The sequence below is a fragment of the Eumetopias jubatus genome, unplaced genomic scaffold (genome assembly GCF_037043125.1).
Source record: "Eumetopias jubatus isolate StellerSeaLion01/CBP00866 unplaced genomic scaffold, mEumJub1_p1.0 scaffold_13, whole genome shotgun sequence".
NCBI classification, from domain to species: domain Eukaryota; kingdom Metazoa; phylum Chordata; class Mammalia; order Carnivora; family Otariidae; genus Eumetopias; species Eumetopias jubatus.
The window spans coordinates 16,811,074-16,833,976 of record NW_028274819.1 but is presented as its reverse complement, the minus strand read 5'-3'; the positions used below and the strand labels follow the sequence as shown (position 1 = coordinate 16,833,976).

Here is a 22,903-nt window from a genome sequence, read left to right as displayed (position 1 = left end):
AAACTATACTGGGGCGCCTGGGTGGCTCAGTTAAGCATCTGACTCTTGGTCTCAGCTCAGGTCTTGATCTCAGGGTTTTGAGTTCAAGCCCCATGTAAAGCCTACTTAAAAAAAAAAGAAAGAAAGAAAACTACACAGCCTGCTATAAAACTGTTCAATTTTTAAAATATTTGTGGAGATAAAGTACAAGCACATTATCAAAACAAACTTGCTGGAATTTCTGCTCAGAAAGCAGAAACAGTTGTTTTAGGAACACAGGCAAAATAAAATCTAGTAAATGCTCCTATCCACCTCCTAGGCCTTTATTAACTGGTACAGTTGGGTAAGTAAGAACAAAAAGTTAATGGAAGCTATTATTCTACTTTAACTCAAATGCTCATCAGTGGTAACACATGCCATATTCGGGGTGTTGTGGTAAGCTATTGCAAATGTATTTGCTGAATCCTAGGGAAAAAAATATATGGATCAAACATCAAAGAAGTTTCAGGTCTAAATTGGGAGTGAATAAAATTAATTCTATTTCACACTTAATGATCATTACTCCTCCCTCAATTACGGATTTCACTTACCAGATAGATACCTACACACACACACACACACACACACACACACAAACGGACATATTAAAAACTCAAATACTTTACCAAAAAATATCTTAAGTCTGAGATCATTGTAAGGTGGAAACTTTAAGAGCGGCTTTTCTCATAACCAACTTGTTCTCAGGCCCAGTTGCTAGGCTCAATACAGGTAACATACGACAATTAAATATAGAAAGAAAATAACAATTGCCATAAGAAAAGACCAGGCACCAGATGAGAGGAAATTTCACAGAGGCAAAATGCCCCAAATCAGAAGGCAAATAAATGATGTCCATCGTTACTAGAAAGCATTTGTGTGCCTCTACAATTATTTCCACTAGTTATTCCACTCAAGCATGTGTTCTCAGGGGTTAAGCACACACTTTGTCCCGAGCAGCTGACCCAAGGGACTGACCAGCTGATTAGGATTTTAGACTTTTCAGTTATAAGGCCTAGTCTACTCCTGACTCCATACTACGTGACCTACTGTAAACCACATCACTATGCTGGGACAAAAAAAAGGCTTATATATATCACTATGAGTTTTTAAAAAGTGCCCTATAATATTTTTTTAAAGTCTCTTAAAACTGACATATTCCCACATATTTTCTATTTCTCCCAGAGCTTTCACAAACAAGGACTCATTAGATACACTTTTCCCACCCGTACCTTTTCTCACCATGACATTTCAGGAAAAAAAAACCTCCTTTCCAAACTAAGCTGTTCCATATTTACTCTTTCCCCATAAACTTTTAGTGGGACTGTAACCATAACAATGATAACAGCAGTTATTGCTTATCAAGTGTCTTAAGAGTTCCTCATTTTATCTTCATGTCAATCCCAGAAGGTTGGTGTTACCAGCCCTACATCACAGATGAAGAAACTGATGTCCAAATGAACAGCACAGGGCTTGATGGACAGCATGTATGAGAGACATCTTTGTTGAAGGGAGCTTAAATAATTAGTCCAGGTCACACACTCAACTTTAAGTGGTTGTACAGAGATTCCAACCCAGGGGTCAGACCACAAAGCTCAGGCTCTTTTCCCATTACACAGCATTTGTCCCAAGCCTTGAGGAGAGAAGAAAGGACTTGAGAATTAAGGTTAAGTAATACCTAACAATAGTTACCACTTATTTAGCACATACTATGTGTCAAGAACTTAACTGCAGTTTATATGTTAACTTATTAATTCCTCATAACAACCTCAAGCTATAGGTACTATTATTTATTCATATTTTACATATGAAGAAACAGAGGCAGAGGCACAGAGGGTGAAGTGATTTGACCATTATTCCAGAGCTAATACGTGGCAAAGCCGCAATTTGAGCTCCAGTGTGGATACTCAACCACTGAGCTTTATTTACTGCCATGCTAAAAACTTCCCTTCATCTGAACTGCATGAAAACAAAACTTTTAACCTTTTCAACAAAATTACTGGATTGTGAGCCTTCGTGCTTTGACTACTTATGAGAAAACTATAGTACTCTTCTAAGCACGCACGCCAGACTTCTTTACAGGCACAAAGGACATGCCCCTGGTGATTAGATCACTGCACTGCTCAGGAAGTGGCACACTGTAAGGCTGGTTAAGAGCCCCCAGCCCATCTCTCTCCACACTCAGAATCACACTAACCATGCACTGCAAGTAGGCAATTCAGAGATCTCCCAGCGCAATCTTCTATAAAATGAACGTCAGTCTGGAAGTATCCAAGTGTGTACGGTAGTACCCTTCCAACACTCTTTCTCCTTCTTCCCAAACACCATAAAGAACACCGCAAAAGGAATGAATGAATCTAAGCTACTTAAAAATCATAACAAATGTCCAATGATAACTACAAATTTAAATGAGAAAAAAATGCAAAATTCTCATAGTTTTGTAACTTGTCCAAATTCTACATTCAAAAAAGGATGGGCCTCAAAACACACACACACACACACACACACACACACACACACACACACACACACAAAAGCATAGGCCTCTTTTAAAGTCTCAATTCTTAGACTACCTTTATTATCATAAATGTGCCTTGAAAGGTGAGAGAAAAATCAATTTTTACCTCAGATTCTGAATATTTTGATATACACATTTAAAAGAAAAATCATTACTGTTACAAGTTACTGGGCTTTCCACCTTAATATCTACTAGTATGCTAATGTATTTAATTGTATAAATAAAAATAATGAGCATGGATTTGATTTTTGTATGCTAACATGTAATACACCCAGAAAAATAAATACAGAAGAACAGGACTGGACCTGGAGGTACTGAGAACTTGACACAATGAGAAAAGGAACTATTGCAGCTCCCTCCATTGACATCGTAAAGTTGCCACATTTTCTGGGCTCTCTTTTGAATTAATGTGGCATCTGTTCCAAGTACAGCATGCTAACATTTTACTAAAAGATATTTTCATTCTACATTTGTATGTGGTTTGCTTTTTATTTGAACTCCTGTTTTATTTCAGTGGTCATTATTTCTTTATACCAAGTTGTCCATTTGGCATTCCAAATCTATCTCCCCTATGTACAAAAAGGGTGGGGAACCATCAGTTTAAAACCCTCTAACAGCAATAATTACAATATGCTTTGCATATAGATTAAATAAAGAAAATAAGCAGCACAAAGATTTTTGTAGGCTTTTTAGTATCAGGTCCTGATAAGTTAACAGCATCTGTTCCTTTCAGAAAAAGAATTCTGCTCTGAAGTACTGGGAGGGGGGAGGGAGGGGAGAAGGAGAAGAGAGAAATAAACAAATACTAAATAGAATAATTCAAGTTACAAAGTTTGGTCTTCATGAAATGATGATTTCAATAATTTGCACATATCCAACTCTATCGAATGAGAACTGCTTTTGAAGACATCCTCAAAAATGCTGCAGCAACAAGCCAAATACAACCACTTGTACTTAACATGCATGCTGCATACTCCACAATGTTACGTCATATCAGGCACAGAGAAGACGCTTACCAAGCTATCCTGCGTTCTATAAACTGCCTAACAACAACAGAAAAAGGCACTGCATCTCTATAGTGGGAGTAAGAACTGACAGGGTAGGCAGCCTTTTCCCTTTGGTCAACTCTGAAGAAAACAAATAAGGCTTATATTTCTGTCTTTTAAGCTCACCTCTCTCACGGCCTTTACTCTGAATCTTCCAGCCTTTCACAGAAAGAAAGGCTGTTTCTTTAAAATTAAAAAGGTGCAAAAGATCACTCCAACTTAAGAGCCCACACCCTGTGCGAACTGTCCTCCAGGTGTCCCCATGGCTGCCTCTCGGGCAGAAGAATGGCCTATCTAAAGCCCTCATCTCCAAGTGGGTGCACCCATCCCGGAGAAAGGAAGGGGGCCACGGAAGGAATTATTGCAACTTATATTTTTAAATATCACCCTTTCTTTAAATCTCAGCTTTCCTGTATGTTTTGTAACACACATAAAACACGAATTCAGAAAATTACATATAAATATACATTTACTGGTAGCAGTAATTTTTTAAAGTTTGGAGACAACAGGCCAACAGTATAATAAGAGAGGAAAATTAGGCTCTGCCATTCACTTCCTTGAATTCTTGTCTCTGCCTCAGTTTGACCATCCATGACATGAACTGACACCTCTGCACACTTAATACTTTCTAGGGCATGGCCTGAGCCACACAAAATGAAAAGCATATATGAATGCTGCCAATGCGAAAACCCTTGAATTGGCTTGTTAAAACTGACTATACTGGGGGCGCCTGGGTGGCACAGTCAGTTAAGCATCCCATTCTGGATTTCAGCTCAGGTCACGATCTCAGGGTTGAGGGGGCTCGACTCTGGGCATGGAACCTTCTTGGGATTCTTGCTCTCCCTCTCCCTCTCCCTCTGCCTTCCCTACCCACCCACCCCCACTCCCACTCCTGTGTGCCCTCTCTCAAATAAATAAATAAATAAGTAAATAAATAAATAAATAAATAACTGACTATACTGTAGTTTAACTAAACTACTCAGATCCAATTCTTAGAATTTTAAGGCCAGGCTTCAGCACTTCACTAAATACGAGTCTAAAGAAACATTAAGGCACCTTAGACACAAGGAGTGCATTCTAGGACTAGGAAGACTTTTTTAAAAAACTTCTGTAATAAAAAATTTATTACCTATGATGTAAAATTTTTTAATCTAAAAATTACAAAGGTGAATTATGACTAATAACCTTAGCAACAAGATAAAACTCTCAAAGCCAGAATCAAAAGATTATATTTAATGTAGATTATAAGGCCTTGAGGATGTCTTGTTTTACACAATACCAGGGTAACGAATGGCGCTCAAATAATTTTTTTTTTTGTCACTTGAAAAAATGGTGGATTATCAGGATAGCATTTGGTAGTGGTTGAGTGAGTAGGGATAGGGATGGGGGTGAGGTCAGCCAACACTACTGACATAAAGATGTGAGCACCAGGACTAATTCCTATGCAGGGTATCTATGTGTATGCCAATTAAGCAGTACTTGGTTTGAGCTTCCATTAATTAAAATATTACAATTATTTTCTCAGCTTTAAAATGCTATTTTAATTTGTAAATGTTGAATGAATGCCTCTAAACAACCAAGAAGAGAACCCACCAGTTTTAAAAAAAGTTATGTGAAACCATAACTGATCTCTTTATAAATAGTAGCTACCAGAATAAACTAGTAGAACTTAATTCTGAAATGATGCCTCTTAAATTACTTGCACAGGACGGAAAATGGTGTTGCCATTTTAAATTGGTTAACATTTTTTGAAGTTTTAAAAATAACAATGACCATCTCTAAGGCATTAAGCACAACTAAAAAGAACTTAAAATGCTTTTTGCCCCATAAGTCATAACCAGTCTAGAGTATAAGTTTATAATCTTAATGTATAAATCTTACCTCTCTCCTTCCAACCTCACTCCCACTTCCCACCTGAGCCTTATTTTCAAAAACAAGTTTTTTAAATAGCCACTTGAAAAAAGTAAACTTCAAGACAGTATTATGGTATAACTCTATTTATTTTTGAAATGGATATATATAGTACATATTTAATGCACAGGAAAATTTAAAAGTAGAATGGGATGACTTTCATTTTTTACTTTATACATATCTATAGGGCTAGAATTATTCACATGCACTGCCTTTATAATATTTCTTTTAAAAAAAGGACATTTCTCATCAAACCCTCTAAAATGTTGTAGTTACATAAGAACTAATTAAAACAGCAAATGTAAAATATCTGCACTTACTAAGAAAATGTATAAAATAACCTACGATGCTAAAGTGCCCAAATTCCAACCTTAAGAAATAGATATCAGTCCCCACTCCATGCTAGGCACTATGTTCACAATTGGCATACAATGAGGAACAAGACAGACACTATCCCAAATGCCTTCATTTCCATTCCATTCCAATGCTTACTATTTCCAAAATATTCAATCTAACCCAACCAAAATCAACATGAAACATTCTCAAAATGATACATCATAGCTGTGGCCATTCCAGTAAATTGAAAACTTCTTTAGTAGTTCATTTTCTAGGTTTCTAGAAGAATTACAAGTTTAGTACAATATTTTGGACACTTAAAAGGAGAGGCTCTGGAATCAAACCTGGGCTTGAATTCAGGTTGTAGCATTTGCTACACCTATGGGATCCCAGGGAGGCCTTCATTTCCTTATCTATAAAATGGAGATAGGATAATAATAGCAAATCCTCATAATATTGCTGTAAGGATTACAATTAAATGAGATCCTATATATAAAAAAGCTTAGCGCTATGTATAATACCCAGTAAATATAAAATTATTATTATTGTTGTTATTAAAACAACATAACCCTATGGTGTAAGAACTGTTCACAACTTGCCAAACATTTAGTCTTATATCTATGCCACTTCTCCAAGAACAAATATATGTATTGGGGTAAGTTTGTATATTAACACGTAAAAATAGTTTTCAATATAAAAGCCCATAATTGAAAGCTTTTATTACCATAACACACCAGTATATTTATGATATTTATGTATATTATACACACACACATTCACACAAATACATCAATGCATATTGTCACTATCTATGCTGTAAACATGTTAAGAACTTGTCTGTTGACCATGGGCAGGGGGTATTCAGATCACCAAATATGATTCTAACTCATATATTTAAATGTTTAAAAATATTAACATTGTTTACACAATATAGACAAATACCTTAAAATTCAGGCATCTATTAGTGATTACAAACTCAATTTATATATACTACTTTAGTCTATAAAGTACATTCATCGGTATTATCTCATCCAGTCCTTTTAAGAGCATAGCAAAATCAGCTTTTACCATTATCCCCAACTTACCACTGCGAAAACTAATGCCCAGCAGGCTGAATTTCCCAAGAGCACACCACTAGTGACAGGACTGGTCTTTGGGCTGAGTCCTATGACACCATCACAATTGTTTCATTTCCATTGGCCTGGGACATTTCATTAAAAAAGACAGAAAACTGTGCTAAATACTTTAGGTGTGTCAGAGGACTCTACGGGGATTACACATGGCTGCCCAGTTTCACTCTCCTTATTTCCAACTTTAGTATTTCAAGAATTACACACGTGTAATTATAAAATGTAGATAAAGAGCATTCATCCAAATCTGATCTTTCCTGCATTGGTCAATTAACACTAGAGACTATTTTACCCCTTATACTTAGCCCTTTGTATTTAACTTCTTTGTAACCACTGAACTTATTTCATTTTAATGTTAGGTCTTAAAAAAAAGTCAAGTTAATAGAAGATAAATAAAGCCACTCATAATGTGGCAGCATTATCAGATCAGATCCCACAAATTTTCGACACAGCTAAAGAATCTATTCAATCTCTGATATACAAATATTAACAAATTTCAGTTCATATTTATAAGAGAAAAAAAGGTTAGTATTATTACAGTGGTTGGTTTGTTGTGTGAACAAGTACTTAAATAATCACTACTAAAGGCAGAACTCTCTTAAACACAGCAGCCCTCAGCAATATTATTCCAGGAACTCTGCACAAGGGAAAAAGTTGGAACAGATATGGGCCAAGCAGGTAAGAAAGACACTATCTTGATTCTGTATACCCTCAAACTAAGGCACATACATTACAACTTTTGCTTACATTTTTCAATATTCCCAGATGTCCCTTTCCCTTCTCAAGAAGCTAAAAGAGACCAGCCAAGCAGATAAAAATATCCTACAAGTTCAAGAGCCTAAAAGAAGTTAGAGTGTCCTAAAAGAGAAAAATAATGTAAAGACTTATGATTTTTTTGAACCTAACTTAAATAAGTACAACCCATGGACCTGAAACTACATTTTCTTTCTGGGGCTGCTCACTGGCCTCTAATTCACCAATCCTGTAACACTGTGAACTATGGTGATAGATTGGCTCGTGTTTCTAACAACAACAGAATTTTTCCAAGGTAACATACACTGTGACATGAGGAACATTTTTGCAGCACCTTATTTTCATTAATCAACTAGTATGGGTACTTTACCAGTGCAAACATTATGAACGAAAACATTTTCATTATCTTTTGAACTTTCCAAAGTCAACCAAGGGCTGTGGTACAATGGCAAAGAGCACTGAATAGGCAGAGCTGAATCCTGGTCAAAAGTCTGCGACTGGCTGGTGGCTAACTTCAGGCATATATCACTTAAGGAGAAACTGAGGTGCAAAGATACCTTACGTACAGCAAAAATTCTAAGGAACTGCCACATCATTACCATAGGCCAAAAATCTCAAGGTCTTGTCAGAACAGGCTGGGCTTCTGATCAAATAATCATGTAAAAAGAGGAAAAAATGTGAAGCATGCTATTTATTTAATAACAAGAACCACTACTACTGCTGCTGCTATTTCTACACATTTACTGAGGCTTTATTATGTGGCAGGCACTGTGCTAAGCACTCACAGATTTCAACATCTAATCTCTGCAACAACATTCTGATATTCATTAATAAAGTATCAGAACTTTAAAGAACAGAAAGAATAGAAATTTAAATTTTACAAAGGAAAATATAAACAAATTATTAAAGAAACCTCTGTTTCCTCTTTCAGATTACATCCATATGAGTTTTAAATTTACATTGAAATCACATTTATTTTCAGGAATCTGTCTTCCATTTAAAAAATACTAAGATTCAAGATGTTGACAATTATTACAAAATAATTTTTATATAACCTCTAAACTTAAATATGGGCACTGAATAACTGGCCCCATTCAAAGAAAAGAGAACAGCATATGTATCAGGCCCTACAATAAGCTCCTAAAGCCCATATTAGCAATCTGTATGCTGTAATTATAAAGTGATCTATAGCAGCACAGACAAAAAAATTTACAATTGCTAAGCTAAGTTTTAAATATATAAACACAAACATACATACACATGTATCAGTTATTTTACATGTAAATCTTAAACTAGCTGATAAAAAAATACAAACTAATCCAAGGTAAACTAAAACACTAGGGTGTTTCTGAAAACTCACTTTAAAATATCAGCACCATGATAATCATAATATTAGCAATCAAATTGTACTTAGCAGAAAGTTCTTAGAGGCTTGGGAAGCTGTTTGTATAAAATGGAGTAGACAAGAGGGAAGGGTTCTCTGTGCTGTTTAAATCAACTACAGATCCCAGCATGCAATGCTCTAATCCGGAGTGAAGCAAAAACCCGAAATGCATCCTGGGACCTGTAGTAAGTAAACCCTATCACACTAAGTTTTAAGAAAGTCTGAACTATCTAAGCACAATTTGACTACATCTTATTATCAGGGCCTAGTGAAATTCAGATCTAACTTGTTTGCTCTCTGCTCTGGCAGTTTCTTTAGCACATATTGGAAAAAGTATCAATGAATATTTACATCAACATTTTCACATTATAAGAACCTTAAACAGGCTAAGCATACAAAAGAAATGCTTAAAAAGCAAAAAGATTTTATACAATTTTTAAATTATTCTTAAAGACATCATTTTTAAAGCCATTTTTTAAAAAGTCTGGTTGATCAGTTTCAAAGTTCTCTATTCCCCTCCCCCAAGAAAGTTTTAATTGCTTTATCAAGTTTTCTCTTAACAGTCTTTCAAGTTATATTTTATAAACAATTTTTCTTGCAGAAAATTCTCATTCAAAAACATTTCCCATACTCTAATAATATCCACTAGGAAAAATATTCTTATTGTAAGAGGGACACATAACACCACCACACACACAAAAATAATATTTAAGTTTCTCTTTTGTCAAGTCCTTACTCAATACGTGTGCCCTCCTCTCCTAACCCCTCATTTCACACACACACGTTTCCAGAAAGAACACTTAGGAAAAAGAAAATATTCCCACTCCAGACTCTTTTTCTCTCATCCACTGACCTCTTCTTAAAAAAAAAAAAATTTTTTTTAATTATCAATAACATGTCCAAATAGATAACTTTGAGCTGTTATTTATGTATATACAGTTTCTACACACACCCTATTTTCTGCAAGACTGAGGAAGGAGGCTGGGAAAGAACTAAGTGCAATCTGCATCAGGAGGCCTAACACAGGTGGCGGGTTATTTTCAGGCAACAGCACCTTCACAAACATGCTGTGGAATACAGTCCAAGAAATTCCTAACAAGGAAAGATAAGCTGGCACACAAATCCAGCTAAAAATCACCTGCAACACGTTACTACATTTCACCATAAAAGTGACAGGGTACTACAGGATCTGAAGCTTCATCAATACAACGTACTGGCCATTAAGGCCAGATAGCAGTTGCCATGGTTACTATCACCCACTTTTATCAGGAAATTATTGTCATTACTCTGAAGTTTTTGGTACTTATTTAAAATCTAAAAAAAACCCAGTCTCGGGTTTGACTGTTAATTGAGTGAAAGAATCAACTACTGTTTGATTTGTAAGCATGCTGCTTCAGAGATGCACATGGTTAACAATACTTGGATCTGCAGCAGAAAAAAATCAATTCCTTTCTGCTGCTCCTTCTCCTCAAGTACTGACAGTTTGTATCCTCAGTGCAGCCAAAACAATAAAACAAAACCCATCTTTTTGGCTTCTGTGTTTAAGTCATTTTTTGTTCCCTAGGCCCACAAACAGAGTCAAAATAAAGCCTATATCACCAACCTGTTAGGCTCCATCCCCTTCCTATCTCCATATTACCGGTTCACTTTTTTGTCTATTTAAAAAACCAGAAAACATTTCCATGGATGATTCCAAAATATAGATAAGAATAGTTTCCTTCAACAGAGACCTGCGCACTATTTTTTTTTTTTTAAACAGGGGGAGGCCTTGCATTGTATTGGAGGGAGAGAAGTGGAGGAGTATTCAAACTGCCACACAAGTGTCTAGACTGTGAGAAAGTTGCTGTAGAAAACCCAAAGGTTGACCAAACCTCACATATTATCTCTAAATGTGGTGGAAGAGTTCATCATCACCTCAGTCTAACACTGAACAGACAAGTAATATAAAAGTTATCCTTAAAAGTCCACTTCAACATTCTCACAAAAAATAACTCCAGAAATTTTATACACAAGAATTATAGGAAAGCCTACAAAACAGCACAGCCACATGTACATACAAACACACAAACAAGAAAACATATGCTATTTAAAAAGTAATTATCTACAATAAATTTAAAGTGGTGTTAGAGTACTACCTCCTTAAAAAAAAAATCTCAAAGCAGCAAAAATACACACCTGGTAAAGTTAAAGTGATCAAAATATATTGCTGTGCACCTAAAGAATACTCAGGGCCTACATAAAAGCCCAAGTACAAAAGTTCCTGAGAAGTCAACAAAAATCATGAATATTTCCCAACACAAATTAACAGGAAGATTCAAACATATTTCAAGAAATCAGGTCTGAATATAGATATAAAGGAATTCTGTCAAAGGTTAGAGACCTAAAACTTTAATCCCTTTCTTTTCTCCCTTTGAACAGCAATTAAATACAAAAGTTTTCAGCAATAAAAATACCAAGAATACAAAATTTAAAAGCACATTACTATAACCTTAACTTCCGTATTTCCTCAAAACAAAACAAAAAAAAAAACAAGAAAAGAAAAACCCCAAACCAACTTTAGTATTCAGTGTCCACAGGATGAAAAAGTTAATACTACCCTGAGAGGTTTCATTTTTATTTAAACAGTTAAATGTTTTTCTCACTTCACACAGAAGTTTCTGTATTTAATTTCTAATTAAAGGGGCTATTTCATAAAGAGTAGTAGCTTCTAAAATATAAAACTAGACCTTTTGATATGCTCATAAACACAGGGACTCCCAATTATCTATATTTTATTTTATTTTAGTCCAAATTTGTAAGCAGAGTCTATTTAAAAGCCACAAATCAAGGCTCTGAGTTTTAAACTTTTGGGTTATTTTTACACAAAAATATTTCGGTGCACTCCTCTAGATTTGAGTAGTCATTTCCTCATGCATCCCTCTAAAAGAGAAAAACAAAATGATATACATATGTACCTAATACTAATACATACAGATATACATCTTTTTCACTTTGAAACAAGCTTGAAAGCTTTACTTAGAATTTTTCAGAAAGTTAGCAGAATCACTCAAAACATTCAAAACCTTAACTGTGACATCTGTTACTCTGTGTGTTAATGAGAGTCTATAGAAGAATCCAGGAACTTAAATATTCACTAAAATCAACTACTATCACATCAATGAAGAAATGAAGAAAAATTTTAATGGGGAATACACATTTCACAGGATCTACAAAAAGAAAAATGATCTTTTTTTTAATTATGAGAAACTGCCTCCATAGCATTTTTTAAACAAAGCTTCAAAACTGTAACAAAGAGCTTTTTGGTAACCACAGTAGCATTTAAAAAAAATTTCATAAAAGTGTTGGGGGTACACTTTTAATGTGTTCATTTCCCAATGATGCAGAGAATGTTAACGTTTTAAAGACAGAAATTTCTGTCCATGTATTAATTAGTTACCTATCTCAACATCTGCATGGCTTCTGACAATTTACAAAGAACTTTCACATGTCTTCTCATTTGATCTTCTGAGAAAAAAGTACAGTATTATGCCTAGAAAACCGACAAAATTCAAAGCAGCTTCATCAAATTTTCTACACATTCCTAAGTTTTTTAAACTTTGATACAAAACTTTACAAGCCACCAAAGTAGCATGATATTCCCAGGGATAAATCAATTCACCTAACACTAATATAGTTTCAAAGGAGCATGTGCTGTAAATGCTATGAAACTACTTTCATCTTTATGCAGTTATTGTTAAGTGTTACTAACGGACATATCAGGAGTGACTTATACTCACAGATATAACTTTACTTACAGTTCAAGAATCTGTCTTTGGAGGCCAACTCAAATACATCAACCATACGTATTTATAAAGCTGAGTGCCTAAGAATTTATCTACTAGGATCACTGTCTATAGATGTGAGGAAAAAAACACAAGAAATTAAATTTTTTTCCATACAGTATCTCCCTTTCCAAAATCTCGTATCTCTGTATCCTATCTGTATTAATATTATAGGAATAACACAAAAGCTAAAGCCCAATCATACCAACTTCTTTTGTTTACAGTCCTTGGACACAATCTTTTCACATTTGTGTTCAACACCCCACTCACCAATACAAGACTAACTCCTCATCAAAATAAAGTAATTCTAACAGCACTCTGTACCTAAGCGTGGCATTCTTAAGCTATCCACAATAACAAATCTACTTTGTGTAATATTGTAAGCAGGTAAAAAGCAATCAAAGATTTCAGTTTCAAATAGCAAATGTAATTTATTAATGGACTTTTAAATGGACTTACTAAAAATCTTTCTGGAACTTTAAGGCATTAATCCTATTGCTTAGTTGAAGTTAACAGAGCTGTAATAAGTAGTAAGACCCTCAAAATTCAAGAGATTTGCTTTATCTTGATGTAGCACCTCCTGCTGGATAGCATTCAGAGTTCTTCATGTAAACAGAAGAAGAGTATTTCTGAGGCAGCTCCTTCCAGATGACTGAATGGGAAAAAGGATGGACCCTTCAAAGCTAAAAGAAATAGGGCCCCATCCATCACTCATACCTCTTAAAAAGAAAATCTGGTGTGGGTAGGAGTCTTTTAAATCTATTACTATTCTGGTTCCATAAGACCTGCCTGAGTCCAAAGTGCAACATGCTTAAATAAAGCTTGCAAAATCATCTAAAAACTACCTTAAAAAGCCTTCAAAAGCACTCAAGCAAAAGACTTTATTATGGCCAGCCAAGCAATGCCAGTCATATTGCAAATACCATTATGTTAACAAAAGCAAAAGTCTAACATAAAGAAAAACACCTGGAATATTTTTAACATATTAGCCAGAAGTTTGTGTTTTGAGAATTTTCTGCACCATTACTATGCTCCTTTTAAGAACAGTTGTCCATCTAGAGAAGTTTTAAGTACAGAAATTTTTTGATAAACAGGAGTATTACTGCACACAAAAATTTCCTCTTTGCCATCAAGTATGTCCTGATATTTTAAAATGTATTTTTCAGACATTTTAAATAACCCTTAATAAGCTAGTTTTAAGCCCACAATGTAGATTCCATATACAAGTGAAGATAGAAAAAAAGAATAGAAAGGAACTTACCAAAATCAAAATGAATAATAGTATTTCCAGTAAAAATGTAGTAACAGTTTCCTATAATGCTGTGAAACCAAGTAAATCGTGAAACTTAAAAAAAGGGGGGGAGGGGGCTACTCTTCAAAAACCAAAAGAAAAACTGACCTATTAATTTCTAGCGCCCAAATCTGATAAACACCAGATGTAAACAAACAACATAAGCACTGAAAAGTACACTTAGATGTCTTAGCCCCAATTTCAGTCCCCTTACCAGGCCCTCAGTGAAGCCAGAGATGTTGATGAGTATCCTCTCTAAAAGGAGATATTCATTCTAGCTCCCTGCCCTAAAGAACCCCTATAAAGTGTGCCTATGTAAAGGCTTCCTTCCTAGAGTGCACAGCTGCTTTTGAAAAAAAAAACTTTCATCAACCCAAATTAATCTGATTCTAATATTCAGCTATCAATTATTAATACAGGAATGTTCTCTCTTTAATGTCCCCAGCTTAAGCATCTACATTCCTGACACCTACTATTAACAAAAAATGCACAGCTCGCACCCCAGCTATGGGGCAAATCTCTGAAATCCAAAACACAGCCACAAAGTTCACTGTCAAGGCCAATGCTGAGGCCCACACACGCCCGGACCTTAACTCACATTTGAAATTCTAGAAAGCCACATTTGCAGACATCATTTAAAAACAACACAATGTGGACGTGCAGAGTGAGATCCTCTACTTCAAGACCTAAACAAAGAATATTTCAACATATGCCCCGAATATGATGACACCAGATTCACCAATGAAAACAAAACCTGCCTACCATTAGCAGTCGTACCTTCATCTCAACAACTCAACTACTTAGAAATCACTCTCAGCACATCTGCACCCTACAACCGGCGTGTGGCCTTCTCAGGGGGTGCAAGCCACAGACAAAGTTGAAACGAGACATTCTTCCCCCGGTGCCCAATGTCGATATCAACCCCTCCCCTACCAGGGCCACCTTGCTGCTACCCACCATCGCGAACGTGGTCAGGGGAAAAAAAGAAATCCTAACAGCACCGCTCAGCAGAATAAAGAGACCAAAGAGAGGATGACGAGAAGTGTTGGGAACTGCGTGCACGACGGGGCTGGACCAAACGGAAAGAGTCCCACTCCGCGCGCCCCTCCCCCCGGCGGGGGCGCGGGCGGGGGAGGGGCGGCCGCGGCCCCTCTCCGAGCGGCCTGCCGGCCTCGGCCCGCGCGGGGTCCCGGGGGCGCCCCGCGGCCGCGGGCGGCGGGGGCGAGTGCGGGAGGGCCGGGCCCGGGGTGAGGGGTGCAGGCAGACTCTCCGGAATAACAAGTTGCAGAAGAAGAAGAATAAGCGGAATTTCCCCAACGCTGCTCCGGCCACCCAAGACAAATGCACCAACACACACACACACACACACACACACATACACACACACACACACACACTCGGGCCCGGCAGCGTCAGCAGCCGCAGCTTTTTTTTTTTTTAACCAGATCCCTCAGTCACCAAACAAGATGGTTTTCCCAAAAAAAAAAAATAATAATTAATTAAATAATCATAATAAAAACTTCCCCCCGACAGCATCCCGAGGGGGGGGCAGGGTGGTGAAGGAGCCGAGGCGACCATCCCCGGGCTGAGGGACAGCCGAGGGGGCGGACGAGGCTCCGCGCCCCCCGCCCCCGCCGGCGGCCCCCTCCCCGGCACCCCGCCGGGACAATGTGACGCCCCCTCCCCGCCACCCCCGGCGCGCCGCCTCTGTCACCCGCTTCGGCCCTGCACTCAGCGCCCAGGCTCCCGAGGCTGCTCATAAACTTACTTCCAATTTATCCTGGGGAGGGGTGGAGGGCAGAGGGAAGGAAGGGGGAGACAAGGTTTTTCCATTGTCTTTTTTTTAGGGGGGGAGAAATAGGAAGGGCACGCAGGGGGGCGCCCCGAAGGGGAAGTTACTGCTCAAATCTCAAGTTGACTGAGGGGTCCTGACGAGAACACCCCCCCTTCCCTCCTCCCTCCCACACACCCCTCCCCTCCCCCTCCCTCCCCCCACAACAAACTCCAAGCAGGCAGCCCCAGTTCCTCCCAGAGACAAACACCAGAGACAAGACAGAGAGACAGGGAGAGGGGGAGAGGGGGAAGGGGGGAGGGAGGGGAAATAGAGCTACTCAAGAAAAAAAGAGAGGAGAGTGAGGAGAAGAGAGAATGGAAAAGCTGGGATACTGCACCCTCCTGCTGCTGGCTGGTTGTCCCCCCTGGCAGCTGGAGGCAGGAACTCTGAGCAGGAGAAGCAGGAGGAGGAGGAGGAGGGAACTCTTCTTCATGGGGAGGGAGGGAAGAAGCTGGAGCTGCTGCTGCTGCTTCTGCTGCTGCTCTGGGCCTCTCGCACTTTTTAGATATTAGTGTGTTAAGATGGTAGGTTGTTCCCTTCTCCCTCCTCCTCCTCCTCCTCTCCTCTCCTCTTCTCTCCCTCTCTCTCACTCACTCACTCTCTCTCTCTCTCTGGGCTGTTTCTTTCCTCCTCTTCCCCAGGCAAGGGGGGGTGGGGAGGAGGGGGTGGGGGGAGGAACTGGATCCTCCTCCTCCTCCAGGAGAGACACACACAGGCCCCGGGCCGGAATAGGGGTGGGGGGGAATCAGAGCAGCAGGAGAGAAACTGTGGGAGACAAACAAGCCCAACTCTTCATCCTCCTCCTCCTCCTCTCAGCAGCAGCAGCGAGCACCACCAGCCCATTCACCACCCGGCCCCGGGCCGCAGCACCTCCGCCGCCTCAGCCCGGGGATCCCTCCGCCCAGGCCCAGACACACTCGCCCGCGCGGGAGCCCGCCGCGCGGCCCCGCCGGCCCGCCGCCGCCGCCGCCGTGCGCGCCCCCGCCGCTCCCGAGAGCCGGGCGAGAGGGACTGGGGCTGGGAAAGCGGGGACGAGGGCGGGGGGGGGAGAGGAGGCGCCGGGGTAGAGGGGCACGGCGGGGAGGGAGGGGGCCGCCGGGCGGAGTTGTACGGCGGCCGGCCCGGGCCCCCTCGCCTCCGCCGGCGGCTCCTGGGCCACATGGGCCCCCCCCGGGGCGGGGGGGCGGCGGCGTGGGGGGGGCGGCGGGGGCCCGCGGCGGCGCTCGGGCGGGCGGACTACTTGACGTGTCGGTGCGGCGAATTTATTTCACTTTGCCTAAGGAACGGGGTGTGCTGCGGCCCCCATTGCCTAGGGAAAAAACCCGGATGTAAAGTGAGTGAAACTAAACTAGAGTGAAGTAGGGCAGCAGCAGCCAAACTCCAGTGCAGCGGCGGCGGCGGCGGCGGTGATGGGGCTGAGCACCGAGCGGCGGCGGCCAAACTCCGGGGCCGTCGCAATGATGGGCCCGTGCAGCGCCGCAGCTCGGCTCCCTTGTAGCTGCAGCCGAGGCGAGGCTGGAGCCCGCTGCGGCCCCCCCAACTCCGCGGCCCGAGCCCAACTCCCCCCTCCCGCCGGCGGGAGCTGCAAAGGGGCTCCGGAGCGGCCCCAACTCCCTCCAGTGCAACAGCAGTTTTAAGGGGGGAAAAAAAGCCGCGAGGGCAAAAGCGGAGAGAAGCAATGGGGAAGCACTGCAATGGGGGAGCGTGGTCCAGGCAACAGGAGAAAGATGCAACCTCAAGTCGAATGCAACATGCAATTCCCGGCCGCCGCTAGCCCGCTCCCTCCCCTCGCCACCCCGCCCCCTTTCCAAATAACTACCCTTGAACCACTTTATTAGCCACACTTAGTCCCACACTCGCGTCGGGGAGGGGCGGGGGACGGGGTCCTTCCCTCACCTTTATTTATTGCTTTCTCCCCCCCCTCCATGTTTTTTATTCCTAAGTTCTTTTGTTCTAAGGGGGATGATGGCATTTACTTTTCTGCTTTGTGTGGCAGGGCAATCACTGGGAATCGGCCACGTATAATCCGGCGGTTTGTCATATTTTATTAGTGAAAGTATTTTATGCCTATTCTACCTCCAAGGACTGTAACATGGAGAACTGCAGGGAGGAAAAAAAAACATCAGAGGAATTCTTGTTTTGAGAGATTTCTTGGCGGGGAGGGGAGGGCCCTTTTTTTTTTTTTGGAGGGGGTTTATTTAGATTTTCAAATGGATAGTTTTCAACTTAAAGCTTAATGTTTTTGTACGGATATACTACTAGATTCTAAAATAACCCCCAACCACAATAAAGAAAAAAAAGTCCAAAATTCTAGATTAAAGAAAAAAAAATCCCTACTGGACAGTGATATTATCTGGTCTGTGCAGCACGCTGGATTTAACATAGTGTTGGCCTTCGAATGTTAAATAACAATAAACCCCAACCTCAACTGAATACAAATGGGGGGTGGGGGTGGTTTTGTTTTTATGGCTCAGCACTTTTGTAGCATCTGCCACTACGCATTTTCCAGGCATTGATTAGCCATGCAACTCCCATAGGCATGAAGTCCAGTTTTTGCAGATAAAGAGCAACAGTGGTGAGATGATTTGCCCAAAGTCAAAGTGAGTCATTGACAGAACCAGAAATAGCCTTAAACTCTTATTTGTTACTAGTCACATCTTTCCCATTAAATAGTATTTCCTCCAAGAAATAAACAGTATTTAAAAATAAATAGACGTTCTTTACCTTGTTATGTATTTCCACCAGAGGTACTTTGAGATCTTCAGATACGAAGGTGTTTTCTTACTTCTGTGACCTGCAAAATTAAGTTTAGTTTCTCAAGAAAAAGAAATTTTTAAAAATTCTGATTTCTTAAAGCTAAAAAAAAGTATGGGTTTTATTTTACATGCATAGTCCATTTAGTACTCTGAGCTTTATATTAAAAAAAAATTTCACAGCAGAGAAAGTGTGTAAGAGTTTGAGAGCAAAAATGAAAATCCCTATAAATGATTCAAGAAGCCTGGATGAACTCATAATGTTGTGAAACTGAACCCATAACACAGTCAAGATGAATAACGGAAGGACAGGTTGGGTAGTAAGACCCAGCTTTGCCACCTAGAGATAACGCTAATGTATTTAAGAGATGAATTAAGGCAGGGCCTTTCAAACTGGACCAACTAGGAACTGGAACCACAACCTAATAAGATCATTTCAAATCAGCCCAGGCTGTCGAAATTTTTTCAGAGCAAGACTGCTTTAGTGTTCTTTCTGGAAAAAAAAAAACAAACTTAAAAATGTTTCAGAATTTCATAGAAAAAAAAATCAGAAACTCAAATTGTGCCTGAGCATGTAAATGCTCTAGAAGAGGAATCAGTAAATTTTTTTTCTGTAAAAGCCCAGATACTAAATATCTTAGACATTGTAGACCATAGAGTCTCCACGGTAGCCACAACTTCTCAACTCTAGTTGTAGCACAAAAACAGCCATAGAAAATATGTAAACATATGAGCCTGGCTGTGTTCTAATAAAGCTTTTATTTATGGGCCTTGACATTTGAATTTCCTCTACTTTTCTTGTGTCACAAAATATTCTTTTAATTTTTTCAACCATTAAAGAGAAAAGTGAAAGCATTTTTAGCTTGTGGGCTAAACCAGTGGGTGAGCAGGACTGGGCCCATGGGCTATGGCTTACCAACCCTGGCTTTAGAAGATTCAAGCTGACAAACAATAAGATGTTTGTGTGTCAATCAAACATCAATGTCATGCAAAATCGCATTTTTAGATATTTACATTTAATTAAAATATTCTAATTTTCTTAACACTTCTACAGCTATCAAACTCTATGGAAAAGAATAGCTGTGATTCCTTAATAGATATTTCCATTTTCATTCTCTTTCCAACTCTAAGATGCTGAGGAGGAGTGGAACCAAACCAAACTGACCCAGATTCTGACACCTGAGTAGTACCACTCCTGTTCAACTAAGACACCTTGAACAAGTTACTTAACCTCTCAAAGCCTCAGTTTTCCTATCCTATAAAATGCAGCTATTAATATTTATTTGTAGGGCTGTCAAGAAGATTGAATAAAATAATTCATGTCAAGTGTTTAGTACAGTGCCTGGTACATGGGACTATAGAATACATTTTTTTCCCCTGTGTCCTCAAATTCATTTTCCGAGTAAACCACTCTAAAAGTGACTCTGGAGAGGATGAACACATAGAGTCCCAATATCTTGTCAGTCTGCACTGCCACTCGTGGCATATGAGGTCCAAGGATTCTTGGGTGAGTCAAGGTTGTGGGGTTAATATCGTGATAGATTTTGGGGGGTCTTTCTTAATTTCTAAGCATGCCACTCATGGGCATTTGGTAGACCCACACTAGCTATGTGGCCTTAGACAGACACTTTAGCCTTCTGAACCCTGTGTTTCTCATGCACAAATTAAAAATAATCCTTACTGGATTTTTGAAAGGGTTGAGTAGCATAAGTACTAAAGGAAAAAGCTAACAATTAGTATAAGTTAGTGAAAATCCCAGAAATAAGCTGAAAATGGAAAGTTTACATCAGAAGCTCCTTTGAAGTAAATCATTTGACTTTTAGACATGAATGACATAATAGTAAGAGCAGGTGCACAGTAACTTAGAATTTGCTCTCCTACAACCTGTTTACTCCTCCAAAACTATTTAATAGCCATCAAAACCCTGTTGAACAAAAGTAAACTCAAATTTTGAATGTTATTAAATATTGGAGTACAGCTTTTCATTTTTATAAAAGTAGTCAAATCTATCTGTGGTTTCCTGTATATTCCTGCCTTCTGATCCCTGCTTCAAGAGGTCATCCAAAGTCCAAGATCAGAAAAATATCTATAATTTTCTTCTTGTATTTTTATGGTTTCTATTTTTTACATTTACCTCATTACCACATATAATTGTGTGTGTGTGTGTGTGTGTGTGTGTGTGTGTGTGTGTGTGTGTGTGTGTGAGAAAGGAGGTAGGGGGGCACCTGGGTGGCTCAGTCGGTTAAGTATCCAATTCTTGGTTTAGGCTGGGGTCCTAGGATCAAGCTCCTTGTCGTCGGGCTCTGTACTCGGTGGGGAGTCTGCTTGAGATTCTCTCCCTCTGCCCTTCCCTGCACTCTCTCTCTCAAAGTAAATAAAACCTTTTAAGAAAAAAAAGAAAGAAAGGAGGTAGGAATCTAAATAACTTTTGTTTGATAGGAAATATTTAATATTGGGATTCTATTGGATAATATAAAATGTCATTCAAACTGATAAAACAGCTGGTCCCCTATAAGGACTATCAGTCTAATGCAGAGATACTGTTGATGTAGGAAAAATATAACAGAGGCTTATATATTATGGTATTATATGGAGGCATTATGCATTATAATAGAAAAGTCTCTTCTAAATTTCTTTTTTTAAATTTTTTCTTTTTTTAAGATTTTTATTTATTTATTTGACAGAGAGAGAGAGAGATCACAAGTAGGCAGACAGGCAGGCAAGCAGGCAGGCAGAGGGAGAGGGAGAAGCAGGCTCCCTGCGGAACACGGGGCCCAATGAGGGGGGGCTCCATTCTAGGACCCTGGGATCATGACCTGAGCCGAAGGCAGACACTTAACCGACTGAGCCACCCAGGCACCCCTAAATTTTCTTATTTTACAGTTTTGTAGTAGTATGGTACACAATGCACCCAGGGATAGTAAGGTGTTTTGTACTTGTATTTGTACATGATTGTTTCTGATGTTCTGACTATTTAAGAGTATTTCAAACAAGGTAATGAACTTCCCCCCACCCCCACCCCCACCACAAAGGCCTAATTGAACATGTTTTCTCATCCAACTCCCCTTGCCTGTCCTTCGCTCAACTATCATCCTTTTTTCTTAGGCTGAAAAGTAACCCCATTGTCTCTTAAAAGGTCAGCCTAAAGGAGATTTAAACTGAAAACCTGAGGGTCCTTCATTGAGGCAGAGAGGTAACTACTGGAGTTCCCCAGGTCTTTTCTAATTCCTCTTGGGCTGGAATAAATGAAAACCTGGCTTGTACCAACAAAGTGCTTAAATAAGTAGAGGAGACCTATCAATGTGATTTTTAAAGAATTATGACAGAAAATCTCCAGTGACTAGCAGAAGTTGAATATACGTTCTTTCTCCCCACTGTCTCAATGGTGGTTTCTGATCTTTTAAAAATCTTCACTTTAACTCTCTTGCGTGTGCATTTACAGAAAGCCAAAATCATAGTTGGAAATGGATCAGGAATAACTTGTAAATAAATAAATATTGGTGGATAAGCAGTTGACTCTCTAGAGAATGCCTTCAATTTCATTGCTTTGCCATAATCTCCAAGGTCAATTTAATCCTAAGCAACACCAGGTGTGTGTGTGTGTGTTTAATAGAATTAACTAGACCAGAGCTCCTAGGCCTTGGCACTATTGACATTTGGGGGCCAGATAAATTTTTTGTTATGGGCGGCATTGTAGGGTGTTTAGCAGCATCTCTGGTCTCTCTACCCACTAGATGCCGATAGCATCTCCCAGAGAGTGGTGACAACCAAATATATCTCCAGACATTGCCAAATGTCCCCTGTCGGGGGGGGGGGGGCAGGGGGAAGGAGGGTAAAATCGTATGAGGGATTGCAGGAAGAGTTGGGGGGGGGAGGTGGGGAGGGTGGTGAAAACCACCGAACTAGACCAAACACCGTGGACAGATTTAGGCGTGTACGTGCATGTACGTGACTCTGCCTTCCACACAGAAGCAGATCCCAATTCCTTTCCCAAAAGTAACTGATATAGATCAGGGGGCCTAAGCTGGACCTGTTGTTAAAAACAAAAATGGTTGCAATTAGAACTGTAGAAACGTCTGCCTTAAAGCTGCTGAGCTAAAAATATCACAGG

At 39.7% G+C, this 22,903-nt stretch overlaps 1 protein-coding gene across 7 annotated transcripts in view; it reads right to left on the bottom strand.

Moving 5' to 3' along the window:
- The window catches only part of PHF21A (PHD finger protein 21A), a 191,394-nt gene extending 174,503 nt beyond the window's left edge, over positions 1-16,891 (bottom strand). For 4 of the 7 annotated variants that reach the window (XM_028111051.2, XM_028111054.2, XM_028111053.2 and 1 more), the window contains exon 1: positions 16,377-16,891. The gene's annotated coding sequence lies outside the window, so the exon portion shown is untranslated. Of the gene's footprint in view, positions 1-14,175; positions 14,196-15,162; positions 15,275-16,376 lie in introns of those variants that run through there. The other 3 variants (XM_088017977.1, XM_088017979.1, XM_088017978.1) reach the window with 2 other exon arrangements.
- Positions 16,892-22,903: the final 6,012 nt, after the last annotated feature.